This window comes from Odocoileus virginianus, chromosome 15 (assembly GCF_023699985.2).
Source record: "Odocoileus virginianus isolate 20LAN1187 ecotype Illinois chromosome 15, Ovbor_1.2, whole genome shotgun sequence".
NCBI lineage: Eukaryota > Metazoa > Chordata > Mammalia > Artiodactyla > Cervidae > Odocoileus > Odocoileus virginianus.
In genome coordinates this window covers 64,241,502-64,254,019 of record NC_069688.1, presented here as the reverse complement: position 1 = coordinate 64,254,019, position 12,518 = coordinate 64,241,502, and positions in this window count along the sequence as shown.

Sequence of the window (12,518 nt, the reverse complement as noted above, 5' to 3'; positions counted from 1 at the left end):
GTTCTATGAAGACCTACAAGACCTTTTAGAACTAACACCCAAAAAAGATGTCTGTTTCATTATAGAGGACTGGAATGCAAAAGTAGGAAGTCAAGAAACACCTGGAGTAACAGGGAAATCTGGCCTTGGAGTACAGAATGAAGTAGGGCAAAGGCTAATAGAGTTTTGCCAAGAGTATGCACTGGTCATAGCAAACACTGTCTTCCAAGAACACAAGAGAAGACTCTACACATGGACATCACCATATAGTCAACACTGAAATCAGACTGATTATATTCTTTGCAGCCAAAGATGGAGAATCTCTATACAGTCAGCAAAAAGAAGACCAGGAGCTGACTGTGGCTCAGATCATGACCTCCTTATTGCCAAATTCAGACTTAAACTGAAGAAAGTAGGGAAAACCACTAGACCATTCAGGTATGACCTAAGTCAAATCCCTTATGACTATACAGTGGAAGTGAGAAATAGATTTAAGGGACTAGATCTTATAGACAGAGTGACTGATGAACTATGGATGGAAGTTTGTGACATTGTAGAGGAGACAGGGATCAAGACCATCCCCATGGAAAAGAAATGCAAAAAGGAAAAGTGGTTGTCTGATGAGGGCTTACAAATAGCTGTGAAAAGAAGAGAAGTGAAAAGCAAAGGAGAAAGGGAAAGATATTCCCATTTGAATGCAGAGTTCCAAAGAATTACAAGGAGAGATAAGAAAGCCTTCTTCAGTGATCAATGCAAAGAAATAGAGGAAGACAACAGAATGGGAAAGACTAGAGATCTCTTCAAGAAAATTAGAGATACAAAGGGAACATTTCATGCAAAGATGAGTTCGAGAACGGACAGAAATGGTATGGACCTAACAGAAGCAGAAGATATTAAGAAGAGGTGGCAAGAATACACAAAAGAACTGTACAAAAAAGATCTTCACAACCCAGATGATCACGATGCTGTGATCACTCACCTAGAGCCAGACATCCTGGAATGTGAAGTCAAGTGGGCCTTAGAAAGCATCACTACAAACAAAGCTAGTGGAGGTGATGGAGTTCCAGTTGAGCTATTTCAAATCCTAAAAGATGATGCTGTGAAAGTGCTGCACTCAATATGATAGCAAATCTGGAAATCTTAGCAGTGACCACAGGACTGGAAAAGGTCAATTTTCATTCCAATTCAAAAAGAAAGGCAATGCCAAAGAATGTTCAAACTACTGCACAATTGCACTCATCTTACACTCTAGCAAAGTAATTCTCAAAATTCTCCAAGCCAGGCTTCAGCAATATGTGAACCATTTACCTCCTAGAATTACACAAATGCACTTTCTTTCATCAGAGAAAAGGCCAAATTAAGACCCATGTGTGCCGTGTTTCATTTCCAGTGGCCCTCTGCAATCATGGCTGGGCTTAAAATTGGCATGATAGGGGTATTTACACCATAGAAAATGACAAGTATTACATATTAGAGCATTATTATAGTAGCATTAGTATTTTGGTAAGCAAGTTTTAAGCGTTTACTAGAATAGCAATGTTTAAGGCTAACCCTAAAATCCAATCAAGCATTGCCTTTCCAAGTGGTGCCCTGCTAAAGAATCAGCCTGTCAATGGAGGAGACTAGAGTTTGATCCCTGGCTTGGGAAGATCCCCTGCAGTAGAAAATGGCAACCCACTCCAGTATTCTTGGCTGGAAAATTCCATGGACAGAGTAAGGCATGACTGAGCCTACACACACACACACACAAAGAAATCCAATCAAATAGCTCTTGGCTATTTTTTTTCCTACCTCTTTAAATATTGCTACTCTTTTAGTAATGAAAAGTGAGCCCAGGCAAAGAAGTAAAAATAAAATGGTAGTAGAAGACCATTCCATACTCTTCTAATAAATTATGATCCCCTTAGTAGCCTGACTGCCTCCTTGAATTTAATGTATCCATACCAGCTTCTTCCTCCCAGCAGATAAAATAAGTGGACAGGCAGAGAAAAATGGTGCGCTCCAGCGGGAAGTGAAATCCCTCTGTGTCTGACACTGAAGGTGACTACTCAGTGATTCATCCTATAATATTACTGTGTTTTAAAATAGAATTCACTCCTGTTTTGTGCAGAGTTGGGACTGTGCAGAAGACCTGCAGACTAGGAGGTGTATCAGTATGCACACAGAAATTTATTTACTCGTTAACTGTATTTTCTCTTTTCAACTAAACATGCCCTTTGTTCAATCCCAACATTTTCCAAAGAGATATATGTCACCTAAGATGCTAGTTTTCTCTCACTGCGACAGCAATTATTGTAAAGTAGCATATTAATTTTAATAGTGCCTCATTATTAGGAAGCATTGCCGTTTCTTCTGATTAGTCATAAATTTGTGCCTTCCGTGGATTGAAGTGGTTTCAGAGCTTCGTTTTGAGGGATTTTCCTGCTGTATTTGGATATGTCATTGGTGAACAATGATTTCTCTAAGCTGCTCCAGTGGCTGTACATCTCAGGAATGCAGGGAGCTTCCTGGGTAAATCAATTTATGTTAGCTGCGCAGTGCAGATTTGCAACAGCATAATTCAGACTGACTTCTCCAAATAACACTTCCTCTGACAACACTTTTTAGAGTGGTGAGATAACTTGGAGAAGCACGGAATTGTCTTGAGATATCACATCCCACAGCAGAATTCAAAATACTGCTCCGAGACTGACAAAATAGAACCTAAACTGTAATGTGATATAATAAAGCAGCTGGTAGATTGTGCTTTGCACCAAAAATTGCTAACTCAGTGCCCAAGAGAGAAACCATAGGACTGTGGCAACAGTAAGGGAAAAATCCTGACTCTATACAGTGGAAAAAGCCAAATGAAATAGGATAAGTAAGTGGCAGTTTCAACTTTGTCATCAATAGATGAATAATGACCCTCTTTTTAAAATTATAAAAGTGGTGCAGAACACTGGTGAAAGTATATGAGTTACCATTTGAAAATTTGAATGTGCTTTTTAAAATTAGTTGTCATTTGTTAGATATTTTGTGAAGTACTAAGCTAAGCTTAAGGGAAAAGTGAATATTTAAATGTTATGTTTACTGATATTTGAAGTCTATTGAGAATTTACACTATGATCAAAAAATATCTTGCTTACTTTTGTGAATAATGCTTTTTTCGTAGTTAAGAATGGTCATGATATGAGGTGTTAAGCTATCACATAGTCTTTTAAAGACATTTGAGTTTTTTTTTCCATATGTGTGGTGGGAGAATGATTGCATTTTTTAATAATTTTTTTAATAGCCCCATGAGATGGCATACCATAAATAAATGCTCTTGCCCTTCAGCTAATTTTAGATTCACTGCAATCTGATACCTTACATGTAAAGGCTTAATTTGAATTTCACTAAATGATGCTATTTATTTAATTATTATTGACAAATATTTTATTGCTGTGCAACTGAAAATGCTTTGTTTGCTGATGTAGACTTGCTTTAAGATGGATGTGACCATAGTTGCTAAAAATAATGCTAGACACAGAGTAGATCTTTAATATTGTTGATTGAGTCATTGATTAGATTCTTAAATCAGGACATGGAAAAGAATTAACTTGAATTGTGAAGCCCTAGAGGCTTGGCTTGTTTTGTAGAAGAGTCTAATGACCTTTACATCTCCCATTCTTGTCTGTATTTCTTGAAGTTTTGGAAGTGGCTATTGACCATGATTCTTAAATTCCATCTTCTGTGAGGATAATCAGAGGCGTGAGAACTCTTGCATTATGAAATGTGATTGACAATTACTCTTTCACGTCCATCTAAAGCAGAGGTTTTACTCTACCTTCACTTGCTGCCCTCAAACCAGGCCATCTTGCAAATCAGGCTATCAATACATGGCTGATTTTTTTTTTCCTTTAAAATCCAGCATCTGCAGTTAAAACAATGAGTGGTGAGGAGAATCTATTCTTGATTATAAAGGATTTTGAAATGGGGAGGAAAAAGCTCTATTTCAGGAAGGAGAAAATCATGTTTTTGCTGACAAAGAAGAGCTCAGTATTCTTATTTATGCATCTTTAGCTTTCCGTACAGAAAACTTAATGTATTTTCAGTAATGTACACATATTTCTCTTGAAGGGAAAACAAAGTTAAAAGAAATACAGTCAAGAAGATAAATGAATTACAGACAAAAGGGAAACAGTCAGAGGCCAAAAAATCCTCCAGATTGTCAGTGTAAAATAATCCCTTGGATGTGGTCTATTGTAGTTATCAATAAAGTATGCTTTTTCCTTTTCTTCAGCCGGAGACATATAAGGCATTAGGGCTTTCTGCTATCTGTCCACAGTGAGCTCCATGCAACTAAATTCAGGGCCATTATGCAAACGGAAAATTACCTTCTCTTGCCTTAGACTTAAATCCATAGTAATAATGAACTGTCTATGCATGTAATAGTTTTTAATATGTTACCAATTTAAACACTAAATAAATAGAAAATATACTCATTTTAACATTCTTATCAAGTCTTCTCAGAAATCTCCCTGTGACCTTTTGCAAAGTTCAGTTGTGTATATCTACAGGTTCATTATCTTTGCAGTGGATTAGTTTTCTTTCCTTTTTAACCCTGTATTTTTCATCTTAAAGTCCATTATTCTCACCAAAGTTTATTCACCTAAATAGAGACTCTGCAACATTATGAACATTTGCTAAAATCTATAGTGAAGTGTGTGTAATATTGCGATTTTGCTAAATCATACAAATACCAATGCTTTTCTAAAGCAGTCATATTTTCTAGTGTATTCACCTAATTTGGTATTCACCAAATATGGGAGAGATTGTTACTTCATGTTTTTTTCCCCAGATGACCACTTTACTATAAACTACATAAAACTTCATAGACTAACTTGCTACATGTACACCGAAGTCAGTACATGTTCAATTGTACCTGTGCACATTAGTTAAAAGAGATTGTAGACCATGGATTGATTTCAGCTGATCTGGACTGACCACATGCTAATCTCCAGATTGGCCAGAAGCATGGTGGTGACCCTGGGCCAAGGCTAGAGAGTGTCTGAGTTAGAGAGAAACGTTCTGTAGTCATGAACTGTTTTGAAGGCAGGATGCATTTACATGTCAGCATTGTTTGGTAATAACAACAGGGATTGTACCTGGTTTTTCTAGAACTACTATTAAGACTGTGTGACTAGTTTACCCCAAAGACGTCTCCATGAGGAGATGACTTTGGGTTTGTTGTTAGTGAGGTGTTTTAAGATCTGGAAGCAAAGTGTGCCCTGTGCAATCCAGTCTTAGGAGGAAAAAATTTACACTTGACATCTCCAGACCATTTTCACCACGTTCTTTTTCCTCTGTTCCCAAGTTTCTTTTTCCCCTTTGCCTGTAACAAAGCTCTTTTGTGAGTTAAATTTAAGTCCTATAAGTCCTTTCAATGTCTAACACTTGAGGCAATTACTGCATAATTAATGCAGATGTAAACAGGGAAGCCTAGTAAATAACAAAACATTTTTTTTTTTAAAGCAACAGACTATAAAGTAAATCAATAATATGATTAAAGAAACTAGTGTGGATTGGCTTCAGGGCATTTAAAAGCATATTAATATTAACTGAGGTGTATAAATTGAGGAAAGGAAATTAATTAGTGTAAGAAAAAGGGCTGTTCCTTGAAGCATTATGTGAGAAATCTGTGAAGGAAAACTTGACTGGATATCTTGGCAATGTGGTATAAAGTGCAATTAACTGAATAGTTTCCATTTCTGGAATGAAACTAAGAGGTGCTACAGGTCAACAGTGAGTTTTCTAGAATAAGCGAACTAAAACAAATTCGACTAAGAAAGAGGGAGTGAATAAAAACTAATTGGCCTTTTAGAACTCCTCCCAGCTAGTCTTCTCTAGCTCCTTTATTTTACTGATATAGCATGTTTTCCAATTATCCGAGTCAATGGAAAAGACTTTAATCCTGGGAAAAATTGAAGGCAAAAGGAGAAGAGGTTGGCAGAGAATGAGATGATTAGATAGCATCACCAACTCAATGGACATGAATTTGAGCAACCTCTGGGAGACAGTGAAGGACAGGGAAGCCTGGCATGCTGAAGTCTATGGGGTCAGAAAGACTCGGACATAACTTAGCAACTGAACAACAAAAACAGCATGTTTTCATGTTTCCCACGTAATTACCTACTCTTAAAACCACAGATTACATATGCTAACATGATAGACACCATGAACACCAAAGTGTTATTTAGCAACTGATAGTGCCATCCATCTGGAGGACAATTTTATTTATTTTTTTATTAAATTATTAGACAGTTACTCCTTCAAGTAGGGCATTTCCATGTTCAACCCTCCTTTAGAAAATCAGTAAAATGATAATTTGTTCCTTTGAAGGAAGAGGAGAGAGAGACCTCCTGGCTTACTGTATCTGTCTATAAACTTGGTCCTGGTGGAAACGATGTCCTGCACAATGTTATGTGTTATAGCTCTAACCCTAATGTGGATCTTTGGGGACACCATTTCTTCAGTTTGATCCTGACAACAGACTTAAGGAGAAGACAGGGCAGTTGTTGCCGTTGTTCAGTTGCTAAGTCGTGTCCCACTCTTTGTGACCTCGTGGACTGCAGCGGGCCTGGCTTCCCAGTCCTTCACTGCTTCCTGGACTTTGCTCACATTCACATCCATTGAGTCGGTGATGCTATCTAACCATCTTATCCTTTGCCATCCTCTTCTCCTCCCACCTTCACTCTTTCCCAGCATCTGGGTCTTTTCCAGTGAGTTAACTCTTCTCACCAGGTGGCCAAAGTATTGTAGTTTCAGTCTCAGCCTCAATCCTTCCAATGAATATTCAGGGTTGATTTCCTTTAGGGTTGACTGGTTTGATATCCTTTCAGTCCAAGGGAATTTCAAGAGTCTTCTCCAACACCACAGTTTGAAAGTATCAATCCTTTGTCAACAAAGTGATGTCTCTGATTTTTAATACAGTGTCTAGGATTGTCATAGCTTTCTGTCCAAGGAGCAAGTGTCTTAATTTCATGGCAATAGTAGCCATCTTCAGTGATTTTGGAGTCCAAGAAGATTAAATCTGCCACTGCTTGCTCTTTTTCCCCTTCTATTTGCCATGAAGTGATGAGAAATGGATGCCATGATCTTAGTTTTTTGAATGTTGAGTTTTAAGCCAGCTTTTTCACTTTCCTCTTTCACCCTCATCAAGAGACTCTTTAGTTCCTCTTCATTTTCTGCCTTTAGAGTGGTATCATCTGCATATCTGAGGTTGTTGATATTTCTCCAGGAAATCTTGATTCCAGCTTGTGATTCATCCAGCCCAGCATTTTTCATGATGCATTTTGTACAGAAGTTCAATGAACAGGTTGACTATAATACAGGCTTGTCATACTGCTTTCCCGGTTTTGAAACAGTCTGTTGTTCTTCCTCCAGTTCTAACTGTTGTTTCTTGACACATATACATGTTTCTCAAGAGGCAGGTGAGTGGTCTGGTATTTCCATTTCTTTAAGAATTTACCAGTTTGTTGTGATCCACACAGTCAAAAGCTTTCCCATAGTCAATGAAGCAGAAGTAGATGTTTCCTTCTGGAATTCCCTTGCTCTATCTATGATCCAAGTAAGGTTGGCAATTTGATTTCTGGTTCCTCTTCCTTTTCTAAACCTAGTTTATATATCTGAAAGTTCTCGGTTCATATAATGCTGAAATCTAGTTGGAAGGATTTTGACCATAACCTTATTAGCATGTGAAATGAACACATTTGTACAATATTTTGAATATATTTTGACATTGCCCTTCTTTTGGATTGGAATGAAAACTGATCTTTTCCAGTCCTGTGGCCACTGCTGCATTTTCCAAATTTGCTACATATTGAGTGCAGCACATTAATATCATCTTCTTTTAGAATTTTAAGTAGCTCAGCTGGAATTCCATCACCTCCACTAACTTTGTCCATAGTGATGCTTCCTAAGGCCCACTTGACTTCACACTCCAGGATGTCTGGCTCTAGGTGACTGACCACAACATCGTGGTTGTGTCAGTGATTAAGATGTTTTCTGTATAGTTCTTTGCATTTTCTTGCCACCTCTTAATCTTTTCTGCTTCTGTTAGGTCCTTACCATTTCTTTCCTTTATCATGCCCATCTTTGCATGAAACATTCCTTGATATTTGCAATTTTCTTGAATAGATCTCTAGTCTTTCCTATTCTGTTGTTTTCCCATTCTATTGTATTCTATTGTTATAGGGCAGTAGGTACAATAATACCAATGAGAGATGTTTTGAAAGACTAGTCTTCTAACCCACACTTATGGATATCTAATAATCAGATTGATATCTAAACATCAGATTTTCTGGGGGTGTGACAATGAAACCCTTAATCAGGGACAGAGAAATCATAAATTAACATTGTAAATTCACATGAAGAGTGCCTAAAAGTTACTTAGCATCTTTGTGGTTCAGTTTTCAACTGTTCTTATTTCAGTGTTAATCTATATAAAGCACCACATAATGATTTACTATAATTTTGTCCCCACATAATATGTAGTTAATTTATCTGCAAAATTATGCTTTTTGTGTTAGTTTTGTACCAACTATAGGGAAATTTTCATAACCTATTTGTATAGCTTATTTTAAATGAAATAAAAGAAATCAATTTATTTTTCCTTCAGTATTCTTAGATGTTCCATCCTGCATTTGTATCATATGGCTTGAACACACTAACATTCTGATATTACATGCTTTATGCATTGTTATGCTACTCCCATTCTTTCTGAAAACGCAGGACATAGAAAACAGTGGTTCTCCTGAGAGTCTCCATGTCATAAACTATACCTGGGCGAGCTTCCCATATGGGAAATGCTTACCTCATTCTAGAATTTGGCTGTTGGGCAGATGTCTCTGGTTAATCCTGGAATTTGCATGAGATAGCTCATTTAATTCTCAGACTAAGTTGCCTAGAACTTTGGCTTTTTCACAAATAAAAGTGGTTTTCATTTGCCATTCCTATGTTTTCCACTTAATTTTGGGTGGGAAAAAGTGGAGTCTTCCTTATCTGATTCACTTGAAGATCCAGCTTTCTAGTTTTGCCAATCTGATGATTGGAAGATGCATTTCAATGCTACATTAGCTAGCATTTCACTAATGTCTGGAGAGACCAAGAAACTCTTCATTATTTAAATTTTTAGTGCTTTTGAAATGTTCTTCTGTAAATTAACTATCCTAATCTTTGCACATTGATGTGTCATCTCTTCAGGATTTGCACACAATTCTTTGTATGGTAATTATTTTGTTCAGACCCTGTAAGATATTAAAAATATGAATATATACTTTTACTCTTTGTTAACTTTAAATTCTCTTTCCTTCTTTCATGAAAAAACATTTAATTTTCACTTAGTCAAGATCATCAAAGTTTTGGCTAATACTTTTTTGTGTATTGTATACACCCTTTGCTACTTCCAAATCACAAAGATATATTCTTAAATTTTCTATTAATTTTACTCTATTAAATATTTTAATTGATCTTATTTTGTACTTTTTCTTTAGAAATATAATCCACATAATTCAATTTTCTATGTAATGTTAATAGAGAAGTTATGATACTGTTTTATTATTTTCTATATAATAAGCCATTATTTGCAATACCATCTATTAAACATTTAATTTCCTTGTTGATTTATGATGTCATCTTTATCATACCTTATAGTCCTATATAGATGTATCATATCTTAGGTCTTTTATGTCACTATAGTCTGCTATGAAATACGACATAGTATGGCTAAGGGAAAATACCAAACACATTTTTTCAAACGCTTATTTGGACTCTATTGAGGTGACTTTTTGGCCTTTAATTCATCGATATAAATTACATGGACAATTTCCATGCTTTATCTATCCTTGCATTTCTATAATAATGTCTTTCTGACTTTTCACTAGTGTGTAATTATATAAATGGGTTATGATTAAATAATGGATTGCAGGTTACTATTGATTTACACTGTGTATAAACGAACATACATTTTTGCTTCATATTAATGTGTGAACTGAATATTTAACTTATTTCATTTCATATGGTTTCAATGAAAAATTAAGCATAGACAAAAAAAAGCATAGACATGAATCCCAGATAAATGATTAAAGATAAAATATCTGGTAGTAGAGTTTCAAAGAAATGATTTTTTGTGTTGTGGTTTTCAAAGTAGTGCTTACATATTTTTAATAATTCTGCCATCCAGACCTGGCATCTAGCTCTCAGCCTATCAATCTGGGCTGCGTGTTTGACACGCAGCTATCACAGTGCGGCATTAGACGCTGAGCGAGTTTAAAGCTCCCAGCTGACGATCTGTTGCGTGGCTGCCATGGCGAGTGGGGGCTGGGCGCGGAGGCTGGGGCGGTGGGGCTGGACCCCAGGAAGGGACTGGGGTTGACTGCATGGAGGTCCTCTGAGAAGGCTGATACGATGTAGGTGGGAATCCAGGGAAGAGCCTGAGCCTGCCAGAGAGGCAGTGTATCAGCGCCTGGTGCAGCAGATTTAAGCCCCACGGTCAGCGTGAGACCGTGGACTTCGGGGAGATTGTGGACTTTGGAAGCTAGAACAAGCTGGGGAAAGGCCAGATCTGAATAGGAACTGATCCCACAGTGCCCACAGAAGGCCCAGGCATCTTAGAGATATTGATGACTTTCTAAGTAGGCAGACTGGCTGGAACTCACTGCGTGGAGAGGACACCTGACATCACAGGATAGCATTCTTTTTACTACCAGTCTCTCTCTATCTATATGTAGTTTGCTTTTTCTTTTTGTTCTGTTTTTTATTAATCCTTTAATTTTTGTTTAATTTTTCCTTTTTTAATGCTTTTATTTTAAAATAAATTCATTTTATATTTTTTCCTATTTCTGCAATACTTTTTCCTTATAATGCACTTTTTTACATTTCTGTTTTTGTATTTTTGCTACTCTAGTTTTTGATGTTTATTTTCATTTATAGTTTTGTTTATTGCTTTGATTGCTCTCTCTCTCCTCTCTTTTATGGTTCCTCTCTTTATTCTCTTCTTGTTTCTTTCTTTTTGAGAGTATGAGTTTCTTTGTTTCTGTCTGATTAATGTTGCTTTTACCAAAGGCTTTGGCAGAGTCAATAAAGCAGAAGCAGATGATTTTCTGGAACTCTCTTGCTTTTTCTATGATCCAGTAGATATTGCCAATTTTATCTTTGGTTCCTCTGTTAAATCCAGCTTGAACATCTGGAAGTTCTTGGTTCATGTACAGTTGAAGCCTGGCTTGGAGAATTTTGAGCTTTACTTTACTAGGGTGTAAGATGGGTGCACTTGTGTGGTAGTTTGAATAGTCTTTGGCATTCCCTTTCTTTGGGATTGGAATGAAAACACCTTTTCCAGTTCTGTGGCCACTGCTGAGTTTTCCAGATTTGCTGACATATTGAGTGCCCCATTTTCACTGCATCATCTCTTAGGATTTGAAATAGTTCACCTGGAATTCCATCACCTCCGCTAGCTTTGTTCATAGTAATGGTTGCTAAGGCTCATCTGACTTCTGACTCCAGGATGTCTGGCTCCAGGTGAGTGATCACACCATTGTGGTTATCTGGGTCTTCAGATTTTTTTTTTTTTTTTGGTATAGTTCTTCTGTGTATTCTTGCCACCTTGTCTTAGTATCTTCTGCTTCTGTTAGGCCCATACCATGTCTGTCCTTTATTGAGCCCATCTTTGCATGAAATGTTCCCTTGGTATCTCTAATTTTCTTGAAGAGATTTCTAGTCTTTCCCTTTCTATTGTTTTCCTCTATTTCTTTGCACTGATCACTGAGGAAGGCTTTCTTATCTCTCCTATGTTCAGTTTATCAATTGCCACTTAATATACTATACCAAGAAGAAAAGGAATGCGATATCCTTTTTCTGTTTCCCTCAGATGGCTATATCTTTCCTTTTCTTTTTGGTGTAGTGTATTATGTGGCAATTGATACACTGAACAAGGGTTGCTACTGGGAATGGGATATTGCCAGAACAAAAATCTAAAATATGTGACATTGGCTTTGCACTTGCTGGCTTTGGGCCTGAGTAGTGAGCAGTCATGTAATTAAAAGACATTTGCTTCTTAGAAGGAAAGTCACGACAAACCGAGACTACACATTAAGAAGAGAAACGTCTTTGCAGACAAAGGTGTAAATAGCTATGGCTTCTCCAGTAGTCAAATACAGATGTGAGAGCAGGACCACAAAGAAGGCTGAGCACCTAGGAACTGATGCTTTCAAACTGTGGTGCTGGGAAGGTTTTTGAGAGTCCCTCGGACTGTAAGGAGATAAAACTAGTCAGTCCTAAGGGAAATCAACCCAGAATATCCACTGGAATGACTAATGCTCAATACACTTAGATGTGTATTTTAGTGGTTTGGGGTAGTGTTATCAGTAATTATCAGTTGGGTCAGGCTCCATGACAATTTTGTTCATGAACTGTATATTCTGATTGAATTTCTCAGTAAGTAATTTTAATCTATTCAGAGGAAAGTGTTGAACTCTCCAATTATAATTGGTATTGGTTTATTTCTCCTTTAACTTTCTCATGTA